The sequence below is a fragment of the Bos indicus x Bos taurus genome, chromosome 14 (genome assembly GCF_003369695.1).
Source record: "Bos indicus x Bos taurus breed Angus x Brahman F1 hybrid chromosome 14, Bos_hybrid_MaternalHap_v2.0, whole genome shotgun sequence".
Lineage (NCBI taxonomy): Eukaryota > Metazoa > Chordata > Mammalia > Artiodactyla > Bovidae > Bos > Bos indicus x Bos taurus.
This window is the reverse complement of record NC_040089.1, coordinates 57,208,898-57,235,462: the sequence shown is the minus strand read 5'-3', so window position 1 is coordinate 57,235,462 and position 26,565 is coordinate 57,208,898. Positions and strand designations below refer to the sequence as shown.

General features: G+C 39.9%; 1 pseudogene; it reads right to left on the bottom strand.

The window, feature by feature from the left end:
• Positions 1-1,441: 1,441 nt before the first annotated feature.
• Positions 1,442-2,862, bottom strand: LOC113904336 (annotated as a pseudogene).
• Between the last annotated feature and the right edge of the window lie 23,703 nt (positions 2,863-26,565).

Genomic DNA, 26,565 nt, shown 5'->3' with positions numbered 1-26,565 from the left:
TCAACCAATAACATAGTTAAGGCTCAGTCAGACTTCCTTACACTTTGGATCACTGCTGAGATCGTATCATGGACATCTGTACATATTGACAGGATTCGAGGACCTTAATGAAAGCAAAATCTCTGAAAACTAACTTGTCTTCCCAATGAGGTGCCTTCACCCCAGAAGAGACGTGTCTTTTTCAGAACCGTTCAAGACATCAGGGGTCAGGATCTCATCACGATTTAGCTGCTGTCCAGTCTTCACTTACCAAATTTGCCACTGTGACTATAAGCACATGCCAAAGTGTCATGTACTGCTTTAAAAAAATGTGTGTTTGTATGTGTGCACTTGTGCACTCGTGCATGTGTGCTATGTGCTTTAACACTTACCTGTGGAAATAGTCTATCTGCAAATGACAGAAGAAGGCCACAAAAAATTGTATGTAATGTTGAATTAAAACGTACAATATACATATATAGCTCAAATTAGTGGTTTAATGGAGAAGGCAATGGCACCCCACTCCAGTACTCTTGCCTGGAAAATCCTATGGATGGAGGAGCCTGGTGGGCTGCAGTCCATGGGGTCCCTGAGGGTCGGACACGACTGAACGACTTCACTTTCACTTTTCACTTTCATGCGCTGGAGAAGGAAATGGCAACCCACTCCAGTGTTGTTGCCTGGAGAATCCCAGGGACAAGGGAGCCTGGTGGGCTGCCGTCCATGGGGTCGCACAGAGTCTGACACAACTGAAGCGACTTAGCAACAGCAGTAGCAGTGGTTTAATATAATAAACCAATGATGCAATTGCATTGTCTTCTGAACTTGATACTTTAATATTCATATATATATGTCTTATCCAAATAAAAAGCTCTGTAAATTTTAGTGTCTTTGGTCATTACTTTGGTCTTAAAAGAATTTTGACACTAATTTTATTAAATTTTAAGCTCTGAATCAATTTTCATTTTTAACCCTGGATAAAACTTACCTTAATTTTTATTTTCACACCATGACTACAATCCAGTACTGCCTTTGTAAAAATGACTTTAACTTTCTAAACTCAACATCAGGTTATGAACCAGGGTAAGACCTGAGGATTAGATCTGTTTCTAATACAATTCATCTTAAATTCTTTTTTGATACAGAGTAGGGAAATGTTACTTTCCTAGGCTGGAATGGTAGTCCTACATTGCCCCTGACTAATGACAGGAAACCAATTAAGTCATAATTTCTCTGGGTCTCAGCTTTCTCACTAATAAACTAAGAGAATCATACTACATGAGTACTGAGGCCCATTGTAGTTTTTATTTATTATTTTTTTTTTTGAAATGCTGCAGTCATATTTTTACCCATTTCACATTCAAGACCAAGCTCCCAAGGACCTCTTCTGCAGCTGCCTCACTGTACATAACCATCCTCATTCAATCCATCTCAAAACAAATTCTGACAATGACACATGAACTGTACATAGTCAGCTGGCCTACCAGGTCCTTTATGCAGCTCAACATATAAGGTGACACCAAGTTAAGACAAGTGAAGTTCCAATTTGGGTGCTTCCATCTCCCTCCCTGTATCCTGATCCAATGCCTGTCAAACCCAGGAGGGGCTTGGAGTCAGGTGTTTGATCATAGAGAAAGCTGCTAGGGTTGGCCCAGCAGATGAGGAAGGGGATGGCATCACTTCTTCACAATCTGAATGACATCCTCGTCCTCCAACGTATGGTCTTTACCCACTTTTTGAGGATTGTGTTTCACAGACAGACCCCACACCAGAGCATATTTAAATTCTTTGATAAGATTTTTGTGAATCTTCATGCAGAAATCCTCCACCGTGGTCCTGGAGTAGGGCAGCACCACTGGGGACATGTAATCGGGCAACTGGCCCTTGGGTTTGGTGTAAATCCTCACTAGTTTCAGATAGTCCCAGATCTTTTCCAACAGGTCATCAAAATTCCAGCGGTGATGGGCAGAGATGGGTACACAGTGTGGCACCTTATAGATAATATCCAACTCCTCAATGGAAATCTGATCAATCTTATTTAACACATAGATACAGGGGATATAGACTCTGTTTCCTTCCACCACGTCAATGAGGTCATCTGCTGTGGTGTCACTACGCAGAGTCACATCAGCATTATGGATTTTGTACTCAGACAGAATGCTCCTCACAGTTTCAGCATCCAGCTCACTCTGAGGGCAAGTGGCTGTGAGATTAATGCCTCCTTTATCCTTCTTCTTAAAGCCAATGTTGGGGGGTTTGCTGTTCAAGCGAATGCCAAAGCCTTCCAGCTCATTTTCAATTATCTTCTTATGTCCCAAGGGTTTCAGGACATCCAGAACAATCAAGATCAAGTTACATGTTCTGGCCACTGCAATGACTTGACGGCCTCTACCTTTCCCATCCTTGGCACCCTCAATGATACGTGGGAGATCCAGAAGCTGGATCTTAGCACCTTTGTATCTGATGACGCCAGGCACAGTGGTCATGGTGGTGAACTCGTAGGCTGCCACCTCGGAATATACCCCTGCCAGGTTACTGAGCAGCGTTGACTTCCCCACAGACGGAAAACCCACAAACCCAATTCGAGCATCACCCATCTTGGCAACATCAAATCCTTCTCCTGGTCCTCCACCACCACCACCTTTTGGAGTAATGAGCTCCCTGCGAAGCTTAGCAAGATGAGCCTTAAGCAACCCTAGGTGGTGTGCTGTGGCCTTGTTCTTCTGAGTCCGAGCCATCTCGGCTTCGATCTCCGCGATCTTAGCTAGGGTGTCGCTCATGGTGGCGAGTTGCGGGGAACTCAACGGCCTCCACAGGAGCAGTTCCCCGCCTCACAGTCGCCGGCAGACCGGCCACAACCACCAGGCGCTACAGCAGTGCGCAAGCGCGGTATTTCCTGTTTCACTGTAGTTTTTAAACTCCTTGATTCTTTGGCTCACTTTACAGTTAATGTTTAGATTATTTGATGAATGCAAAACAAACTATGTTTTTATTTAAAACTTAATATAAGCATTTACAGGGCTTCACTGGTGGCTCAGATGGTAAAGAATCCACCTGTAATGCAGGAGACCTGGGTTCAATCCCTGGGTCAGGAAGATCCCCTGGAGAAGTGAATGGCAACCCCCATGGGGTTGGGAAGAGTCAGACATGACTGAGCAACTGATAAGCACACACACATAAGTGTGTATATATATATATATATATATATATATTTTTTTTTTTTTTTTTTAAACTTGTGTGAATGTAAATTTGAATTGAGGGTTAGAAATTTTCCTTAAAAATACTTCTTACTATGTTTCAGTTCCGGAGAAGGCAATGGCACCCCACTCTAGCACTCTGGCCTGGAAAATCCCATGAACAGAGGAGCCTGGTAGGCTGCAGTCCATGGGGTTGCTAGGAGTCAGACACGACTGAGCTACTTCACTTTCACTTTTCCCTTTCATGCATTGGAGAAGGAAATGGCAACCCACTCCAGTGTTCTTGCCTGGAGAATCCCAGGGATGGGGGAGCCTAGTAGGAGGCCGTCTATGGGGTCACACAGAGTCGGACACGACTGAAGCGACTTAGCAGTAGCAGCAATATGTTTCAGGTCAGTCATTAAGTTGTGTCCAACTCTTTGAGACCCCATGAACTGCAGCACGCCAGGCCTCCCTGTCCATCACTAACTCCCGGACTACGAACTAACTCCAAATAGCTACATGAGAAATCTTTTCTTAAGGAACTAGTTGGAAGAAATAATTGTGTAAGTCGAGGCAGGATGACAAAGGAAATTTTAAAATCAGAAAAATCTAGATTCAAATTCAAGGTTTGTGGTATCATCCTGGGTATATAATATAATCTCCTGGGCCTCCATTTTTTCACCTGTAAGGGTGGGGATAAGAGTTGAGTCATTGGAAAAGACTCTGATGCTGGGAGGGATTGGGGGCAGGGGGAGAAGGGGACGACAGAGGATGAGATGGCTGGATGGCATCACTGACTCGATGGACGTGAGTCTGAGTGAACTCCGGGAGTTGGTGATAGACAGGGAGGCCTGGCATGCTGCAGTTCATGGGGTTGCAAAGAGTCGGACACGACTGAGCGACTGAACTATATAAGGCTGCTGTAAAGATTAAATAAGACATATAAGGCATCTAGAAGGACAACTGGTTCATGATAAACACTCAAATATTATCCACTATCTATTTCTCTGTCTAAAACTCTTTGCACTAAGGACAAGAAATTCTTGTTTCAAAATAACATGAGTTAATTTGATAGACTGTGAATCTCTTCAGTCTAGGAAGGCAGTATTTTATAGTGGTTACCAGTGTGTACTTTAGGGTATTATAGACTTGCATTCAAACTCAAGCTTTGTCATTTATAACCTTTAGGACCATAGGCAATTTATTTAAGTTCCCTGAGGTGCAGTTTTTCATCTGTAAATTAGTTATTGTAAGGCTTAGAAGAGAGAATGCAGTGAAGTATCCGTATCATCATAACAACACAATAAATGTTGGCTATCTTTATTAGGCTTATGTCCTCTGAACTTGAAACAGTAATTAGAATAAAGAAGAAAATCAATTAATATTTTGAAGGAATAATTGGGCAAATAATTGTTCCTTGGTTGATGAACAACACCCAGAATCTCTGTGTGTCTTCTGGGAGCAAGGCAGGCCCTGGAATCCCACAGCTTCCTATGGAAGGCATGTCATTTTCAAAGACGTCTTTCTTGACATGAAAACAATGCCGTGTAAACCACTTGTGTTCTTTTTATGGAACCAGCTAGGGATTTTTTAAGTCTTTTGTTCTCAGTTAAAAAAACTGTTCCATGACATTTTTCATGGATGTACCCTTGTTGTCTGCAGTCAAGTATTTTTGGGGTGTGTGTGTGAATGGAGTGGTGGGTATGGCTAAAACGTTGGGAAATCTGAAATAAAGGTTAGATCTGTCCCACAGGGTAATCATGAATTGGTTGCATAAAACGGATCTAAAAATTGTTTGCTTACATAAATATATTGAAAGTTAAGAAACACTGGCAGTTAATTAGATTTAAAAAGCAACAGTAACAAAATAACACTAGAGTATTTATACTTTGCAGGGTAGATATCCTAGAATTCAAAAGTACCAAGAGCTCTACTACTGGAACATTTAAAATTGTATCATAATTTTAGACTAACATTTAAAAAACAACAATAATGTGTGAGCTCCCTCTGCTGGATCTTGAGACTGTGAAAGCCAGAAAGAGGTTTTAGTACTTTATATTTACCTAATCAATTGGATTACTCATTGTGATGAGATTAACACAAAGAAGTGATGATGATCCATTTCAAAATTCACAATAAAACAATTTACCAAATAAACTGAAATTGGTTGGGGATACCTTTTTCTATTAGTTTTTTTTTAAAGGGATTTTATTTGGTCTTAAGTAGGAGGCAGCAGACTTGTTTCGTTTCATGTTTTTAAAAAAGAGGCATTGATTTTCTTTGGAGAGGGGTCGCATGTGGTACATGGTACCTGTTGTCAGGGTAACCATGTCCTCTGTCTATACATGTCAAGGCCAGTTGCCTCATTTAGAGACAATCAGACTATCAGGTCAAAGGAAACAGAAAATGCAAATTATGACGTTCAGGCTGTTTCAGATAAACTACAATGTGGTTTATCCTGCAACTCAACTCAGAAAAGTTTTCATTTTAATAATGTATTTCTTTAAATGTTACAAATATTACTGTCTTTTTAAAACAATTATGTTCTAGTGAATACGTAGGCACATCATGTCTTTGCATTGGGGGCTTTCTATATTTATTGAACTTGGAAAGGAGATGTGAGGACGAAATGTTCTTTAATAAAATTAGAACTTTTCTCTTCCAAGAGTTATAAAACATTTATCCAGAACTCTATAAAAATATTACCCCACTTAGCTACGGACCAGTTCTGAATAAGGTTCTTTTCTTTTTTAGTGCTCAATGACCCTGAATTTAGATGCTGTGTTTAAAAATTACTTGCTGAAGGAAGACTATAATTAATATAAGGAATACTGAATTCCGCTTTGAGAATGGCAAGTTATGGGCTGGCTTTCTGTGTTAATATTAAGAACAGACATAGAATTTCTTGCAGAAGACTGGATTTTGATCTGTTCCTTAGTTCAGTGTAGATTTTTACAGTGAGATGCACAAAATATAAATATAAAAGTGAGTGCTCATGTATCCATTAAAAAGAAAAATTTGTTTTACTGTTTCATGAACTTTACATTCTTATTATTTATACTTTATTATAAAATTCTGAATTCATTAAATTTTTTAAACCATAGATTATAGGTATTGATAGTGGCCTCCGTATCAAATACAGCCACAAATACATCAATATATTTAAAATTAATGCTTCTATAATATCTCTGGAAAAGTAACCAAAACAATTACCTAAGTTGAAAAGTTTCACTAAATTAGTATCTTCAGGGATGAGATAGTTCCTTACTTTGCTTGAAAAAGCTAACACATATTTCTTCAGCGTTTTCATTTTTAATTTCCTCTTTTAAAGTACATTATGAAATTTAGAGGAATTTCAAAGGATATTCCTCTAAAAGGAATGCATAGCTATTATTACTTCTTTTCATACACGGTTTCCCCTTGGATTTACCTCCCAAGGGAACTGGAGAAACTAAGAGGAAAATGTATTTGGGGAAAGATATCAATGTAAAATGAACTATAAATACAGAGACCACATGTTCCAATTTACTGGGGACAATCTTGGTTAATGCCTCTTTTCCTGGCATAATTATTAACCATGACATTTTATCCTCAAACATGTCTGTTTTAAAAGATAAATTATAAGACCATCCTATTTATAGTCTAAACACTTCTGACAACATTACCATTTGTTTTTTAGAATATCATTTCCAAATGTGCATTTACCTGAATTCTAATTCCTCCATATTTCAAGATTTCTATGGTTAATATGCAGCAACCTTCTTGGAGAGTTACATTCACATATTTAAGGCTGCTCAACTTTGCGTGCTCCTAAAACGCCAATAATTTTGGACTAATTACCAGCCCACCATTTTTTTTTTTTTTGCATAATACGTAAGTATGCAAAAAATAATAATAATGCAACATGGAGGTAAAACTATCCACAGTTACACGAGTGCTCACTTCCAATTATCACTGCATCCATAACTTCACTTATACACTTCTTTAGCTATATCCCACCTGAAGGAGGGGCTTCCCAGGTGGCTCAGTGGTAAAGAATCTGCCTGCCAATGCAGGAGACTCAGGAGACATTGGTTCAGTCCATGGGTTGGGAGGATCCCCTGGAGCAGGAAATGGAAACCGACTCTACTACTCTTACCTGGAAAATTCCATGGACAGAGGAGCCTGGTGGGCTGCAGTCCACAGGGTCACAAAGAGTTGGACAAGACTAAATGAGCATGCATGCTCGAACCTGAAGGACTAAAATTGTGAGGAAACAAAGGTATGTGTTAAAATGCCAGGTCCAATAACTCTGCTAGAGAATATCAAAGGGGCTCCAATTTAAAATAAAAAGTGCTCATAAAGCACAGATCTAAACTGTTTAGCTGGAAAATAGATCTCATTTCCCCATCCATTCTAATTAATTCTAAATTCCCATAATTTTCTAATTAATTATGTTTACTCTATATTTTGTCTTTCCAAGTAAATTATTTAAGTGAAAATATTTTGTCTGTTTTATTCAGTAATTTCGCTTTGTTTTATTCAGTAATTCATTCAAGCATCTAAAAACAAGTAACCACAGAGTTTATGTTTAATCAATTTGTCTTGAATGAACAAATAAACAAACTCCTTAAAGAAAGTTTTAGTTATGGGACCTGGCTCACAGTGGCTACGCTCTTTGAAGAACGAAGGAATGAAGCCATAGATTTATGAGAGTGCAGGTATGTGCCTGGATCTCAGAGCAGGACACAAGACTGGAAAGGTATTTAGGAACAGTTCACGGAAAAACTTAAATGTCATGTTAACGGCCTGCTGCTGCTGCTGCTAAGTCGCTTTAGTCATGTCCGACTCTGTGCGACCCCATAGACGGAAGCCCACCAGGCTCCCCCGCCCCTGGGATTCGCCAGGCAAGAACACTGGAGTCGGTTGCCATTTCCTTCTCCATGTTAATGGCCTAGTTACCATTTATTAGGCTATTACTAAGGATCATATGGGCTTCCCAAGTGGCACTAGTGGTAAAGAACCAGCCTGCCAATGCAGGAGATGCAGGAGTCATAGGTTTGATCCCTGGGTTGGGAAGATTCCCTGGAGGAGGGCATGGTAACCCACTCCAGTATTCTTGTCTGGAGTATCGCCATGGACAGAGGAGCCTGGTGGGCTACCGTTCATAGAGTCACGAAGAGTCAGACATGACTGAAGCAACTAAGCAAGCAGGCATGCACACATGGATCATACACTGTGTGAGGAATAACAACATCTTCCTATAACCAACCCGGAAGGAAGTATTATTTTCCCCATGTTAGATGGGAAAACAGGCTTTCATGAAGTTTAAGTAACTTGTCCCAAATTACACACAAGTTAGCCATGAAGCCTGGATTCAAATCTAATTTTCTGTGACTTCAAAATGTGTGCTTATCATGCTGCCTTTCATCAGGCAAATAGAAAGCCATAAAGAGATATGAGGAGTGGAGTAAAATCTTTGCCTTGTGTTTTCACACACCATTTCACTCACCATTATGAGTGACAGATTACACAACAGGATGAATGTCAGATCTTAGCAGCAGCTGGATTCCTGATCTGGAACTCAGGACAGGTTTGTAGATTTCTTGGGTTTCACTGGTGATTCAGATCATGAAGAATTTCCTTGGGATGCAGGAGACCTGGGTTCCATCTCTGGGTCAGGAAGACTGCCTGGAAAAGGGAATGGCTACCCACTGTAGATTCCAGAGCTGGAATGTCCAAGACAGTGGCTATTAGCCTCATGAGACTATTGAGTGCTTAAAATGGGACTGGAATCAAAATTACAGGGAAAAATATCAATAACTTCAGATATGCAGATGACACCACCCTTATGGCAGAAAGCGAAGAAGAACTAAAGAGCCTCTTGATGAAAATGAAACAGGAGAGTGAAAAAGTGGGCTTAAAACTCAACATTCAGAAACCTAAGATCACGGCATCTGGTCCTATCACTTCAAGGCAAATAGATGGGGAAATAGTGGAAACAGTGACAGACTTTATTTTGGGGGGCTCCAAAATCAGCCATGAAATTAAAAGACGTTTGCTCCTTGGGAGAAAAGTTATGACAAACCTAGATAGCATATTCAAAAGCAGAGACATTACTTTGCCAACAAAGGTTCGTCTAGTCAAGGCTGTGGTTTTTCCAGTAGTCATGTACGGATGTGAGAGTTGGACTATAAAGAAAGCTGAGCACCGAAGAATTGATGCTTTTGAACTGTGGTGTTGGAGAAGACTCTTGAGAGTCCCTTGGACTGCAAGGAGATGCAACCAGTCCATCCTAAAGGAAATCAGTCCTGAATATTCATTGGAAGGACTAATGCTGATGCTGAAACTCCAATACTTGGCCACCTGATGTGAAGAGCTGACTAGTTTGAAAAGCCCCTGATACTGGGAAAGATCGAAGGCAGGAGGAGAAGGGGATGACAGAGGATAAGATAGTTGGATGGCATCACCAACTCAATGGATATGAGTTTGAGTAAACTCTGGGAGCTGGTGATGGATAGGGAGGCCTGGTGCGCTGCAGTCCATGGGGTTACAAAGAGTCAGATAGGACTAAGTGACTGAACTGAACTGAAAATGGGACTAGTCCAAACTAAAATGTGGTCCAAGTGTAAAGTACACATTGGATACTGAAAGACATGGTACATATAAAGGATGCAAACTATTTCAATAATAACTAATTAATTACATGTTAAAATGTTCATTATGGCTATTCTGAATTAAAGTATGTTAATGTTCCTTTTTTTTCCACACACATAGATTTTAATGGTTTTTTAAAAAAATTTGCTACTTTAGAAAAATAAATGCACTGTATTTTTAGCAATATGATCGCCACAGACTGTGATTGCTCAGTCCACACATAAGTAGTAGCTGCCTTCTATGGTGATATGGCTTCTCTGCACTAATTCCCATCAGGCTGAAAAACATTAGCATGGGTTAAGTAAAGACCGAATTGTTGCACAAAGGAACATTTACTCATCAGATCCCACTGATCTCTTCTGTGCCCGTTTCCTGGGCAACCTTCTTGGTGAAGCTTTATTGATTTGGTTCAGAGTTTCCTGAGGAATCCAGCTCATGTCAATGTCGTTTTGACTCGAGGTTCCCATCTCTACCTTCTGAATGGGCCTCTTGCACTTTCTAGATTCCAGGAGCTGATGAAGGCCAACGACAACCAGCAGCCCAAGACCAGCCAGGAACATGTGAAGCCAAGTAGGCCTTAGAAAGCATCACTACGAACAAAGCTAGTGGAAGTGATGGAATTCCAGTTGAGCTATTTCAAATCCTGAAAGACGATGCTGTGAAAGTGCTGCACTCAATATGCTAGCAAATTTGGAAAACTCAGCAGTGGCCACAGGACTGGAAAAGGTCAGTTTTCATTCCAATCCCAAAGAAAGGCAATGCCAAAGAATGCTCAAACAACTGCACAATTGTACGCATCTCACACGCTAGTAAAATAATGCTCAAAATTCTCCAAGCCAGGCTTCAGCAATACGTGAACCGTGAAATTCCAGATGTTCAAGCTGGTTTTAGAAAAGGCAGAGGAACCAGAGACCAAATTGCCAACATCCGTTGGATCATCGAAAAAGTAAGAGAGTTCCAGAAGAACATCTATCTCTGCTTTATTGACTATGCCAAAGCCTTTGACTGTGTGGATCACAATAAACTGTGGAAAATTCTGAAAGAGATGGGAATACCAGACCACCTGACCTGCCTCTTGAGAAACGTATATGCAGGTCAGGAAGCAACGGTTATAACTGGACATGGAACAACAGACTGGTTCCAAATAAGAAAAGGAGTACGTCAAGGCTGTATATTGTCACCCTGCTTATTTAACTTAAATATGCAGAGTACATCATGAGAAACACTGGGCTGGAAGAAGCACAAGCTGGAATCAAGACTGCCGGGAGAAATATCAATAACCTCAGATATGCAGATGACATCACCCTTATGGCAGAAAGTGAAGAGGAACTAAAAAGCCTGTTGATGAAAGTGAAAGTGGGGAGTGAAAAAGCTGGCTTAAAGCTCAACATTCAGAAAACGAAGATCATGGCATCTGGTCCCATCACTTCATGGGAAGTAGATGGTGAAACAGGGGAAACAGTGTCAGACTTTATTTTTTTGGGCTCCAAAATCACTGCAGATGGTGACTGCAGCCATGAAATTAAAAGACGCTTACTCCTTGGAAGGAAAGTTATGACCAACCTAGATAGCATACTCAAAAGCAGAGACGTTACTCTGCCAACAAAGGTTCGTCTAGTCAAGGCTATGGTTTTTCCAGTGGTGTGGAAAAAACGTGAGAGTTGGACTGTATGGACGTGAGAGTTGGACTGTGAAGAAAGCTGAGCACGGAAGAATTGATGCTTTTGAGCCGTGGTGCTGGAGAAGACTCTTGAGAGTTCCTTGGACTGCAAGGAGATCCAACCAGTCCATCCTAAAGGAAATCGGTTCTGAATATTCACTGGAAGGACTGATGCTGATGCTGAAACTCCAATACTTGACCACCTGATGCGAAGAGCTGACTAATTTGAAAAGACCCTTATGCTGGGAAAGATCTCCTCTAGGAGCTGGTGATGGACAGGGAGGACTGGCGTGCTGCGATTCATGAGGTTGCAAAGAGTCGGACACGACTGAGCGACTGAACTGAACTGAACTGAACTGAACTAATGTTCCTTTTACTTTTTGTGTACTGGCTACTAGGAAAACTAAAATCACATATGTGACATGCATTTTAACTCTCTTGGACATTGCTATTCTTGTTTTCTCATAAAGGAGCCCCATGAAATCTGTAAAGGGTCACAGAAGGCACAGTCTAGAAAAATCAGTCAAGGGAAGAATCTTGTGAATATTGAGAGAAGCCTACATTTAGGTGCCAGGTAAAGAAAGAGGAGATGGCAAAGGAGACTAGAGAGTGATCCAGGATTACAATATCAAGATGGAAACTTGGTCATAGATTGCAGAAAGGCCAGGGATGATGACAACAGAAAGAGCCTGAAAATGTGCCAATTAGGAGGTAATTTGCTTTTAAGACTTTTCATAGAGTATTTCTGGTAGAAGCTAGATTGAAAAAGGGAGTTGGGTGGGACTCAAGATACATTTTTAAGGATAAAGATGATGTGAACATGTTTATAATTTTAGAGGAGGGGAAGAGATTATAAAGGGGCTTCCCAGGTAGCACTAGTGGTAAAGCACCTGCCTGTCAATGCAGGAGATGTAAGAGATGGGTCAGGAAGATTCCCTGGAGGAGGGCATGGCAACCCACTCAAGTATTCTTGCCTGGAGAATCCCATGGACAGAGGAGCCTGGTGGACTACAGTCCATAGGGTTGCAAAGAGTCGGATATGACTGGGAGAGACTTAGCACACATGCACAAAAGATTAAAAATTCAAAAGGAAGAGGAGATTGTTGACATAGTAAGGGTTTCCCAGGTGGCACCAGTGGTAAAGAACCTGCCTGCCAATGCAGGAGACATAAAAGATGGGTAAGAATGATTCCCTGGAGGAGGGCATGGCAACCCACTCCAATATTCTGGCCTGGAGAATCCCATGGACAGAGGAGCATGGTGGGCTACAGTCCATAGAGTTGCAAAGAGTAGAACATGACTGAAACAACTTAGCACACACACATCTGTTTTATAAAACCAACTTGCAAAGGAAAGAATTCAGGATACTTTTTCTCTGATGCCACAGGGAAGGAAAGGAAATTCAGAGATTTCACATGATTTTATTTCCTATATTCTCTGAAATGAACAAGATGAGGCTATAGTCTGAGAGTTAGAAGATTGAGGGTGAATTTGAGAGCTTGAGAAAGGCCTGGAAAAGACACAGTAGTATGTCTTCACTGTGGAATAATAAAAGCTCAGAAAATGAACAGTGAAGAGCCAGTGGAGTTTGGATAGCATAAATATTCAGTGGCATGGCTGACACAATGATATTGTTTCTGCCAACAGAGCTAAGTTTTCGTAGGCTAACACAAGATTCAAAATTGACCAAGTAAGTGTGACTGAAGGATAAGGGGCCTCTTCTCTTTCTTGTGTGAAAATAATGAAACTTATAGAACAGGATGCCCTGGTTGGATAAAGCTTTCAAAACGAAGAGGGAAAATTTAGGAGGAGGAAGGGAAGCAGTAGCTATTGTGCACCATACACACTTTGCCAGTCTGGGGACTAATCTCATTGGTATGAAGCAGGGCCAGGGTCAGTACAGTTCAGTTCAGTCACTCAGTCGTGTCTGACTCTTTGTGACCCCATGGACTGCAGCACACCAGGCCACCCGGTCCATCACCAACTGCCAGAGTTTACTCAAACTCATGTCCATTGAGTCGGTGATGGCATCCAACCATCTCATCCTCTGTCATCTCCTTCTCCTCCTGCCTTCAATCTTCCCCAGCATCAGGGTCTTTTCCAATGAGTCAGCTCTTTGCATCAGGTGACCAGGGTATTGGAGTTTTAACTTCAGATCAGTCCTTCAATGAATATTCAGGACTGATTTCCTTTAGGATGGACTGGTTGGATCTCCTTGTAGTCCAAGGGACTCTCAAGAGTCTTCTCCAACACCACAGTGCAAAATCATCCAATTCTTCAGTGCTCAGCTTTCTTTATAGTCCAACTCACACATCCATATATGACCACTGGAAAAACCATAGCCTTGACTAGACAGACTTTTGTTGGCAAAGTAATATCTCTGCTTTTAATATGCTGTCTAGGTTTGTCATGACTTTTCTCCCAAGGAGCAAGCATCTTTTAATTTCATGGCTGCAGTCACCATCTGCAGTGATTTTGGAGCCCCCCAAAATAAAGTCTGTCACTGTTTCCACGATTTCCCCATATATTTGCCATGAAGCAATAGGACCAGATGCCATGATCTTAGGTTTCTGAATGTTGAGTTTTAAGCCCACTTTTTCACTCTCCTGTTTCATTTTCATCAAGAGGCTCTTTAGTTCTTCTTCGCTTTCTGCCATAAGGGTGGTGTCATCTGCACATCTGAGGTTATTGATATTTCTCCTGGCAATCTTGATTCCAGCTTGTGCTTCATCCAACCCAGCATTTCTCATGATGTACTTTGCATATAAGTTAAATAAGCAGGGTGACAGTATACAGCCTTGACATACTCCTTTCCCTATTTGGAAATAGTCTGTTGTTCTATGTCCAGTTCTAACTGCTGCTTCCTGACCAGCATACAGATTTCTCAAGAGGCAGGCTCAGGTGGTACGGTATCCCATCTCTTTAAACGTTTTCCAGAGTTTGTTGTGGTCCACATAGCCACAGGCTTTGGCATAGTCAATAAAGCAGAAGTAGATGTTTTTCTGGAACTCTTGCTTTTTCGATGATCCAACAGATGTTGGCAATTTGAACTCTGTTTCCTCTGCCTTTTCTAAAACCAGCTTGAACATCTGGAAGTTCATGGTTCACATACTATTGAAGCCTGGCTTGGAGAATTTTGAGCATTACTTTACTAGCTTATGAGATGAGTTCAATTGTGCAGTAGTTTGAGTATTCTTGGCATTGCCAAAGAATGACTCTGTAAGACAGGGTCTCAGCTACTGGAGATTACCCATATCACCAAGTCAGAAGAAGCAAGAACAAATATGGATTTTACTCCATTGTTATGAGGCTCTTGCTCATCTTTATGGGATTCCAGCCTGCTGCCTATCCTATGAACTTTAGGCCAGCAACAGACACAAAGACAGCCTCCTGTTTACCTAGTTCCACAAGCTAATTACCTGTAATTAATCCTCTGATTTGTAATATGAATATATAAACTATATTCCTACTATTTCTTCTCTAGTTGAATTCTGACCAAACCAGAATTAAATGTCTAGAAATGATGGCAAACCCTGCAGTTTATTTGTTCATTATTTTAAACTGAAGTATAAATGACTTAATAATACTATATAAGCTTGAGTGTTCAAATAGTTATTTGATATTTTTACACATCATGGAATGATCACCACAGTAAGTCTAGCTCCTATCTGTCACCACACAAATTTACCACAATATTACTGACTATACTCCCCATCCTGTACGTTACATCCTGTTGACTTATTTTATAACTGGAAATGTGTACCGTTTAATCCCCTTCACCTATTTCACTCACCCAGCACATATCCTCCAGAAAACACCAGTTTTTTTCTCTATTATCGATGAGAAAAAATATTATCTATTTTCTCTACTATCTATTATTCTCTATTATTGTTTGTTTTGCTATGTCTGTTCATTTTTAGATTTCACATATGAGTGAAATCATAGGTATTTGTCTTTCTCTGACTTATTTCACTTAGTATAATACCCTTTCATTTTATTGCAAATGGAAAGATTTCATTCTTTTGATAGCCGAGTAATACTCCATTGTATATTTATATACTACATCTTTTTCACTTATCTATGGATGAGGATTGAGATTGCTTCCATATGTTCGCTCTTATAAATAATGCTGCAATGAACAATTAAGTGGACATATCTTCTCAAGTTAGTGTTTCCATTCTTCCTGATGAATATCCAGAAGTGGAATTGCTGAACTGTATGGTGGTTTGATTTTTACTTTTTGAGGAACCTCCATACTACTTTACATAAGGTCTATACTAATTTATGTTCCCACCAACAGGGCAAAGGGTTCCCTTTTCTCCACATCCTCACCAACACCTGCTATTTTTCGTCTTTTTTACTATAGCCATTCTGGTAAGTATAAGGTGGTATCTCACTGTTATTTTGATTTGCATTTCTCTGATAATTAGTGATACTGAACATCTTTTCATGTGCCTACTGTCCATCAGTATGTCTTCTTTGGAAAATGTCTATCCAGGTCTTCTGCCCAGTTTTTAAATCAGTCTATTTGTTGTCTGATATTGAGTTATATGAATTCTTTATATATTTTGGATATTAACCTCTTATCATTTGTAAATATCTTCTCCAATTCAGTAGGTTGCCCTTTCATTTTGTTGATGATTTAATTTGCTCAGTAAAAGTGTTTAGTTTGATGTAGTTTCATTTTTTAATTTTTGCTTTTGTTGCCCTTGCCTAAGGAGACACATCCAAAAACTTATTACTAAGACCAATGTCAGAGAGCACACTACCTGTTTCCTTCTAGAAATTTAAGATTTCAAGTCTTACATTTAAGTCTATGATTTATATTGAATTTATTTTTGTATATGGTGTGAGAAATTGGTCCAGAATGGGGCAGGGGAGCCCAGGGCATGCAGTGCCAGGGCTGCCGTGGGGGGATGGTTATAGCTCGTGTGGGCCAGGGCAATGTGGCACTCTGGGGCAGCCTGACAAGTTGGCTACCCTGCCTGGACTGTGTTCCCACTGGCACTATCAAGGCAGAGGAGGACTGCAAAACATAGTATTCCTCGGCATCTCCAACTCTGGAGAGAATTCCAGCAGTTCCCTGCCCACTTGGCATCCATTTACTACGGTTAATAAATGGACTTAGTGCACATGCAGTTCAGAAGCCTTCAAACCACTGTTTTTCACTGTTCCCAGGGTGGCTGAGTCTGCACACAAGTCCCTCAGCTATATCCCTTCCTCCTGCAGGCTGAAGGCTGAGGGATAGGGTTCCCATTGATATTATATCTCTGAGTCTCCTACCCATCTCTATGTGTTTCCTCTATCTTGCCTTGTGCAAAAGTTGTTCAATAAGCCCTCAGCTATTTTTCAGGAGCAACTGCTCTTTACATAGATGTAGATTTGGTGTATCTCTGGGAGGAGATGAGTTCAACACCTTCCTACACTGCCACCTTGGACCAAAACCCAATTTATTATTTATTCATTTCTCCATTTATTCCAAGTGCCAACATCATATTTCATATAAGAAAATGGTCTTGACAACTTTTCATTAAAACAGTAAGTGAATATAACTGTCTGAATGGTGCAGAGTGGGGACTCAAGGCAGGGATGGTCATTCTGCCTGGTTTGGATTTCAAAGGAAAGCTTCATTGAGATTGTTGTCTATTGTTTAGAAGGTACATTTGAGAAAACCAATCACTTCCTTGGACCCCAAGATATTAAATAAGCAAAAGGAAAGGCTGATGCTTGGAAGAGATTTTTAGAAAATGATGTAGGCACCTAAGTTTCAGAACTGTAATTCCACTTCAAACATCACTTACTCGTGATCCATCATTTCAAATCCACTCATTCTCCCATATTTCATGAGCAATAATTTCCTAAAATCCTCAAATACAAATCTCTTTAGTATTCCCTACTCTTTTTCCCCCCCATTATTCCAGCATCATTAGGCATCCTGTCCCCTGCCACTGCCTCCCCAGCTGGCCAACAAATTTTGCTAAGTCTGCTTCCAGACTATCTGTTGCATGAAGTTTCTCCTTTGAAACTCTGCTGCTGTCACTGTCATAAATAAGACTACCACTGTTTCTCAATTACACATTTTCATGAGCTTTCTAATGGATATTTCTGCTCCCAGAGTTCCTACAAAATAAATCATATCCAGTCACTCTTCTGCATAAATGTTGCTGAATTCCTTCTAGAAACATTTCAGTCTCTATCATAGTAACTTTTCAATCAAGGCTCTGACACACATTTTCTACATCTCTCATCATTTCTCATTATTTATCACTACTGGATTTCTTCCAGTCATTCCTAAACAACATGCCTTTCAGAACTCTGTGGCTTCTGCATGCGATAATCCTCTGGCTTAGAATGTCCTCTATACCCTTCTACTTATGATAAGTTATTTCTAATTCTTCAAGACAGGTTCAAGTTCTCCATTAGGCAGTCTCCTTCTTTGGTGTTCCAGAGCGCTGCATGCTAACTTCCTCTCTAACACAGGTTCTGCATTAAACAACAATTATCATTTTACACAGATGCTTCTCGCTGCTGCACTGTCATCTGCTTAAGGCTATGACAGCCACATACTGGTAATATTCTGGCTGTACATAGAAAAGTCTTCAGAAATTTATTAATAAATAAATTAATTAAAATCACAGAGAACCATATTTCAGATGAAGGTTTACAATTATTTACTGCTCAGGCCCTCAGGCTAGTCTACAGAAATCTATTTAATTCGTACTATAGTTAGAATACAGTGGTATAAATAAACTGGCCACATATTGCATTCTAGAACTTTGAATGCAAAAAAAAATAGTATTTCAGCCATTTAATGAGTTAGACTTATATTATAGGCTGACCCAGGAAGCCAGTCAAAATGTATACCATTATTTCTATTAGGAAGCATATTCTTCAGTTCATAGGAATAAGGGAACATAACCACTCAGAAATAAGGGCACTCCAGCTGTAGCCAGGCAATCTGCTAGGTAAATGGGAAGACGTGGAGAACAGAAAGCAAAAACAGTTTTTATGTTCCCTTGACAAGGCAAGGCTGCTGAACCTTGGCATACAATGAGAAATTAGGCATGTGGTTTCAGGAGTATGAATTCCTCACCACCATACAGATCATCTTCAGCTGCATCAGAGGAGACTTGGTATTCACAGAACAGCTTGTGCTCTTTTGAATATCCCTTTCTTCCCATGCAATTCTAATGTTGTTTGTGAAATTTCTTTACACGTGGATATTTGTAATCCTGGCTACTGATATTTTAGGGAGTTCCTCTGAATGTTAAACTAACAGTGAAATTCTTTTTCACTGAATAAAATTCTCCTGAACTATCTCAATAACAACATTTTTCAAACTTCGGTTGAACGTCTACCATGTATTAGCCAATGTACTACACACTAGGGATAGAGATAAATGATTAATATTACCAGGAACAAATCATCAGTCAACAAAAATTTACTTTACATGAAGTAATATACAGAAGTGACAAAGATAGACTATTTCTGCCCTCACAGAGTTTATATGTTAGCAGGAAAAAAACTGTATATAATTATAATGTGATATATATATATATATATCTCCAATAATTCGCTGAGTTTAAAGCACAGAAAGGTAGTTCCTAATTAATATGTGGGATAAACACAGACAGAAAGCGTAGTTGTGACAGACAAGTTAAATTATTCTTGCCTTTGATATTAATGTCTTTGACATAAATAACTTTCTTTGCAGCTACATTGCCTTGATAGGCTTCTCAAATTCTGGAGAATATTAATCCTCTCAATGTGGCCAAGTGTTAAGAATATGACTGTGAAAATAACTTGTAAGATAAAGTACCCACATTACAAGTATTTTTCGTAGTATAACTTCTACCTAATAGCCATTGACAACTTGGCAATATTGGTTGGCACAAGTATTAGAAATAATGAATTCCTGAGAAGGGCTGGTACTGCAGCCCCCCAAACCTCATTTGTAGGCTCACTGTTCCTTTCTCCTGGATTCTGGTACACACAAGGTTTTGTTTGTGTCCTGCAAGACTCTGTTTCCTAGGGGATTCTCAATCCTTTAGACAGATCCCCATGTTGGAAAATCTATACACATGGGCATCACCAGTTGCCAATTACAAAATCAGATTGATTATAATCTTTGCAGCTGAAGATGGAGAAGCTCTATATAGTCAGCAAAAATAAGACCGGGAGCTGACTGTGGCTCAGATCATGAATACCTTATTGCAAAATTCAGACTTAAATTGAAGAAAGTAGGGAAAACCACTAGGGTATTCAGAAAGTGAAAGTTAAAGTCATTCAGTCATGCCCAACTCTTTGCAAACCCATGGACTCTACAGTCCATGGACTTCTCCAGGCCAGAATATTGGAGTGAGCATCCTTTCCCTTTTTTCAGGGGATCTTCCCAACCCAGGGATAGAACCCAGGTCTTCTGCATTGCAAGCAGATTCTTTACCAGCTGAGCCATAAGGGAAGCTCAATTTAGGTATGACCTAAATCAAATCCCTTATAATTATACACTGGAAGTGACAAATAGATTCAAGAGATTAGATCTGATAGACTGTCTGAAGAACCATAGACAGAGATTCATTACATTGTATAGGAGGCAATGATCAAAACCATCCCCAAGAAAAAGAAATGCAAAAAGGCAAAATGGTTGGCTAAGGAGGCTTTACAAATAGCTGAGAAAAGGAGAAGCAAAAGGAAAGGGAGAAAAGGAAAGATATACTCAATGGAGAGTTCCAAAGAATAGCAAGGAGAGATTAAAAAATGCCTTCCTAAGTGAACAATGCAAAGAAACAGAACAAAACAGCAGAATAGGCAAGACTAGAGATCTCTGCAAGAAAATAAAAGATACCAAGAGAATATTTCATGCAAAGATGGACACAATAAAGAACAGAAATGGTATGGACCTAACAGAAGCAGAAGATACTAAGAAGAGATGGAAAGAATACACAGAACTATACAAAAAAGATCTTAATGACCCAGATAAACACAATGGTGTGAGCACTCACCTAGAGCCAGACATCCTGGAATATGAAGTCAAGTGAGCCTTAGAGAGCATCACTACAAACAAAGCTAGTAGAGGTGATGGAATTCCAGTTGAGCTATTTCAAATCCTAAAAGATGATACTGTTAAAGTAATACATTCAATATGTCAGCAAATTTGGAAAACGCAGCAGTGGCCACAGGACTGGAAAAGATCAGTTTTCATTCCAATCCCAAAGAAAGGCAATGCCAAAGAATGCTCCAACTATGACACAATTGCACTCATTTCACATGCTAGCAAAGTAATGCTCAAAATCCTTCAATCAAGGCTTCAACAGTATGTGAACCGAGAACTTCCAGATGTACAAGCTGGGTTTAGAAAAGGCAGAGGAACCAGCGATCAAATTGCCAACATCTGTTGGATCACAGAAAAAGCAAGAGAATTCCAGCAAAACATCTGTTTCATTGACTATGCTAAAGCCTTTGTTGTGTGGATCACAACAAACTGGAAAATTCTTAAAGAGATGGGAATACCAGGCTGCCTTACCTGTCTCCTGCAAATCTGTATGCAGGTCAAGAAGCAACAGTTAGAACCAGCTATGGAACAGACTGGTTCCAAATTGGGAAAGGAGTACATCAAGGCTGTATATTGTCACCTTGCTTATTTAATTTATATGCAGAGTACATCATGCAAAATGCCGGGCTGGATGAAGTACAAGCTGGAATCAAGATTGCAGGGAGAAACATCAATAGCCTCAGATATGCAGATGACACAACTCTTATGGCAGAAAATGAAGAAGAACTAAAGAGCTTCTTGATGAAAGTGAAAGAGAAGGGTGAAAAAGCTGACTTAAAACTCAAAATTCAAAAAACTAAGATCATGGCATCCAGTCCCATCACTTCATGGCAAAGAGATGGGGAAACAGTGACAGACTTTATTTTCTTGGGCTCCAAAATCACTGCAGATGGTGACTGCAGCCATGAAATTAAAAGATGCTTGGTCATTGGAAGAAAAACTATGACAAACCTAGACAGCATATTAAAAAGCAGAGATAATACTTTGCTAACAAAGGTCCATCTAGTCAAAGCTATGGTTTTTCCAGTAGTCATGTATGGATGTGAGAGTTGGACTGTAAAGAAGGCTGAGTGCTGAAGAATTGATGCTTTTAAACTGTGGTGTTGGAGAAGACTCTTGAGAGTCTATTGTACAGCAAGGAGATTAACAAGTCAATCCTAAAGGAAATCAATCCTGAATATTCATTGGAAGGACTGATGCTGAAGCTGAAGCTCAAATACTTTAGCCACCTGATGCAAAGAGCTGACTCCTTAGAAAACCGTGATGCTGGGAAAGATTGAAGGCAGGAGGACAAGGGGGTGACAGAGGATGAGATGGTTGGGTGGCATTACTGACTCAATGGACATGAGTTTGAGCAAGCTTCAGGAATTGGTGATGGACAGGGAAGCCATTTGCAGTCCATGGGGTCACAAAGAGTCAGACATGACTGGGCGACTGAACAACAGAACCTCATTTATACTTGGATTCATCTGGGCTTCAGTGGTGGTTTAGACAATAAAGAATCTGACTGCCATGTGGGAGAACTAGGTTTGACCTCTGAGTTGGGAAGATCCCCTGGAGAAGGGCATAGCCACTCATATTCTTGCCTAGAGAATCACCATGGACAGAGTAGCCTGGTGGGCTACAGTACATGGGGTCGCAAAGAGTTGGACACAACTGAGCAAATAAGCACAGCACAGTTCTAATGTCCTATTAGTAATCTTTACTAAATTGAACTTTGACATTACACCATCACCTCACATTGACAGCATTAATAAGACACTGCCTTTTAAAGCTTTTTATTAAGCTTATTATTATACCTATAAAGCTTATTATGATACCCATTATTATGCGGAAATCACTGAGATGGTGACTGCAGCCATGAAATTAAAAGATGCTTACTCCTTGGAAGGAAAGTTATGACAAACCTAGACAGCATATTCAAAAACAGAGGCATTACTTTGCCAACAAAGGCCCATCTAGTCAAGGCTATGGTTTTTCCAGTGGTCATGTATGGATGTGAGATTTGGACTGTGAAGAAGGCTGAGCGCTGAAGCTTTTGAACTGTGGTGTTGGAGAAGACTCTTGAGAATCCCTTGGACTGCAAGGAGATCCAACCAGTCCATTCTGAAGGAGATCAGCCCTGGGTGTTCACTGGAAGGACTGATGCTAAAGCTAAAACTCCAATACTTTGCCCACCTCATGCGAAGAGTTGACTCATTGGAAAAGACCCTGATGCTGGGACCGATTGGGGGCAGGAGGAGAAGGGGACGACAGAGGATGAGATGGCTGGATGGCATCACCAACTCGATGGACTTGAGTCTGAGTGAACTCCAGGAGTTGGTGATGGACAGGGAGACCTGGCGTGCTGCGATTCATGGGGTCGCAAAGAGTCGGACACAACTGAGCGACTGAACTGAACTGATTATTATTTGAATGTAGTTGAAGCTATGGTTCAGAACACCACTCTTTCCCCCTTTAGGAGACTACGCATACAAAATTTCTCACTAACAGAAATAGTTGAACTTCTCTGGAGCAACTGTCTTTGACACCCTGAATCACATAACTGGTTCTGGTTTCCTCTTTGCTATGTCTGCTAAAAGTCAAATTTGTTGCCTAATGTTGGCAACTGGGAGAACATGACTTGAGGGTTGACTTCATGCCACAGTTTAACTCATTTTTAATAAAACTGCTTTTTTTAAACAATGCATTTCTTTTCTTTAGCTGTTCATATTGCTTATTCTTTGAAATCTGCCTGAAATCTTTTTTACTGAAAAAAGGTAAGGAGTAAATGATTAAATAAAAATAAATATCAAATAACTGTTCATTGAGTATTTACTACATTTACAAAGAGTTTACAAGAGGGATGCTGTCTTATTAGTCCTCCGGACACATGTTTTACAGCTATGGGAAACAGAAACATGTGGTTAAATGGGTGATCTCAAGCTAAATCTAATCAGATCTTGGATGAGCTTCTTTATCTGAATTGAGTGACTAGAAGAATAATTCAGGATGTTAGCAGTTGGGATTAAGAATTTTCAGGTCTACGTAATAACCATGGTTGGTGAGAAAGGAATGATATTCCCAGGAGAAAATTTTACCCTGAATAAAGACTCTGACTTCTATATTTGGCTTAAGCACTTGCTAAATGTTTAAAATGATCAATCTAAAGTAAGCATAAACAGTAAATGTTTTAGTTCCTTAGATAGGTATATTGTAATTGTCATTTTGGGGGGCTCCAGTATCTTATAACTATTTTCAGATTAAAGCAGTTGTTCTCAAGGAAGAGTAATACCTGGAGAGACTTTTGGTTGTCATAGCTGGAGGGCGTGGCAGTACTGATATCTAACTGGTAGAGGTGACAAATGATGCTAAAAATGTTATAATGGACAGGACAGCCTTCCCCCCACAACAAAGAATTAACTGGTCCAAATGTCATTAGTGCTGAGATTGAGGAAACTTGGGTTAAAGTTACATGCTGTAATGTAAAATTTTCAGTTTTTAACCAATGACTAGTGTGTTTAAAACAATGTAAAACTTTTTGAAAACAAAAACAAAAACTACTGCTGACTTTCCTTAATATAAGAGGCTCTTTGTAATTTATTTATTTCTCTACACCCAACATCGCATAAGGCCTGGCCCACAAACGCTTGTTGAAAGAAGGAGTGAATGGATAATCAACTCCCATTACAAAGCATGCTGCTGATTTCCACCCTGAAGGGAGCTGGCCTTTATTCTGTACAGGATGTAACAGTCTCACTGTTCAACTTCCCACACCGAAGGCCCTTTTTGTATGATCTTCAAATGGGGACATAGAAAACAAAGGTGAATGTTGTACAAGACTGTAAAAGTTTAGATCTCAAATGCCAATGAAAGAAAATACTATGCCTACCACATATAAACATTTTAGAGTTAGATCAGAAGGAAATGAGAAGATGCCCTTAACATTTGCCAGAAAACTTACTTAAAAATAATTTTCACTGTGGTGTTGCAGACTCTGACACTAGAATAAAAATTTTTGCACTGTACATAATGGATGCAAAGAAAAGTAGATCAGATATCCTTTCCCCAAGGATTTTATAGGCCAATGTTTATGAGGAATGCCAAGTCTAGCTAGTGGGTATTTCTTAGGTGCTTTTTTGTAATTAAGTGATAGACACACAATGCTGGACATGTTCTCATTCTCTATGGATTTGCTAATTTAAGTTTAGAAACACTTTTATTTGAATGTAAGATAGTATATATCCTGTCTGAATTTTACCTTTTCAATAGAGTCATATCAGTTACCACCAAAATAAATCAATGGAATTTCTGGGGTATAAAGGAAAAGCTCATTACCTCACAGTTACATATTACATACTATTAAATATCTGACTTGTGAATTGAATTGTCCAAAATAATATAATTTTTCAAAAGCCATTCTTCTGTAATTATCCAGATAACACATAAATTACATCTTTTCAAGTGTTCGAAATAAAGTTTTTGATTCTGTTATACATATGGCTAAGAAACTGCTGCTGCTGCTGCTGCTGCTAAGTCGCTTCAGTCGTGTCCAACTCTGTGCTACCCCATAGCTGGCAGCCCACCAGGCTCCCCTGTCCCTGGGATTCTCCAGGCAAGAACACTGGAGTGAGTTGCCATTTCCTTCTCCAATGCATGAAAGTGAAAAGTGAAAGTGAAGTCGCTCAGTCATGTCCGAGGACTCTTAGCGACCCCATGGACTGCAGCCCACCAGGCTCCTCCATCCATAGGATTTTCCAGGCAAGAGTACTGGAGTGGGATGCCATTCGCCTTCTCCAGCTAAGAAGCTAAATGATGTTTAATTTGTTTTAAAGCTAAAAACAAATATCCCCTGGTACCTGTCACACCCAATAATTAGTTTCAGGCTTATTTGCACAGGTGACTCCCTACCTAGTGGAAATGACATGGTGAGTAGGTGATGATGGTAAAGCCACCTGAAAAGATTACACTCCTAAGGTTAGCTCTCCAAACAGTTCCACATTTGATGAAAGCCATGTAGACAACAGGACAGATACTTTCAGCTCTGTGGTAAGAAAGCACAGCAGAAATCTAAAAGATTCCAGTAATGTCTTTCTAATACCCTATAATGTTATGAAACTTGATTACTCACTATGCTGTATTACCATGCCCATGTCACAAATAAAGTTCATATTTTTTCTCATCTCTCTTTTGTGATCATTTCACAAAGTTAAAGGGTTGGAAGAGATGCTGATTTTCTACCATTCAACTCGACTCTGTTACCCAGTTATGATGTGATTTTTAAGAACCATTTCAAAGTGTTACACCCATCAGACAGCATTAGATATAATATTTAATGCTTAAAAATTCACAAGGTTTGCAATTTTTTGACATGTACTGAGAATAACAGATAGCCCAAGTGAATTGCTTTTTACTTAATTGGTGGAAAGTTGCTTTACAATTTCATGTTGGTTTCTGCCGTAAAAAAACACAAATCAGTCATAGCTTTCATTTCTTGTTCCCTTACATGATTAAGATAAAAGTATTCCTCCTTCTCCACTCTTTTCTGGGGGTGCTTTTTGGGTTCTTTAAAGAATCTGAAAATCACTTTAATTAAATGATAGGATGAAGGAGGAGTACAGGGGTTTGTATCAAGATCTGACTGAGTGTCAGGCACAGTGCTAGGCTTTTTGTAATATACTATGTCATCTATGCTTCCCGGGTGGCTCAGTGGTAAAGAATCCATTTGCCAGCGCAGGAGATGCTGGTTCAATCCCTGGTTCAGGAAGATCACCTGGAGTAGAAAAATGGCAACCCACTCCAATATTCTTGCTGGGATAATTCCATGGACAGAGGAGTCTGGCGAACTACAGCTATGAGGTTGCAAAGAGTCAGACATGACAGAGCAATTGAGCACAGCACACAGGCACATGTCATCTAATGTCTAAAACGCCTGTGATTTGTATTATTATCTCTATTTTATAGAGGGCTCAGAAAAGTTAGATTCAAAGTCATGCAGCTAGCAAGTGGCATAAGCAGGCTTTTCCATTAAACCTAGGTCAGTCTTCCAACTCTATGTCTAGTGCTTTTCCAGTGACAAC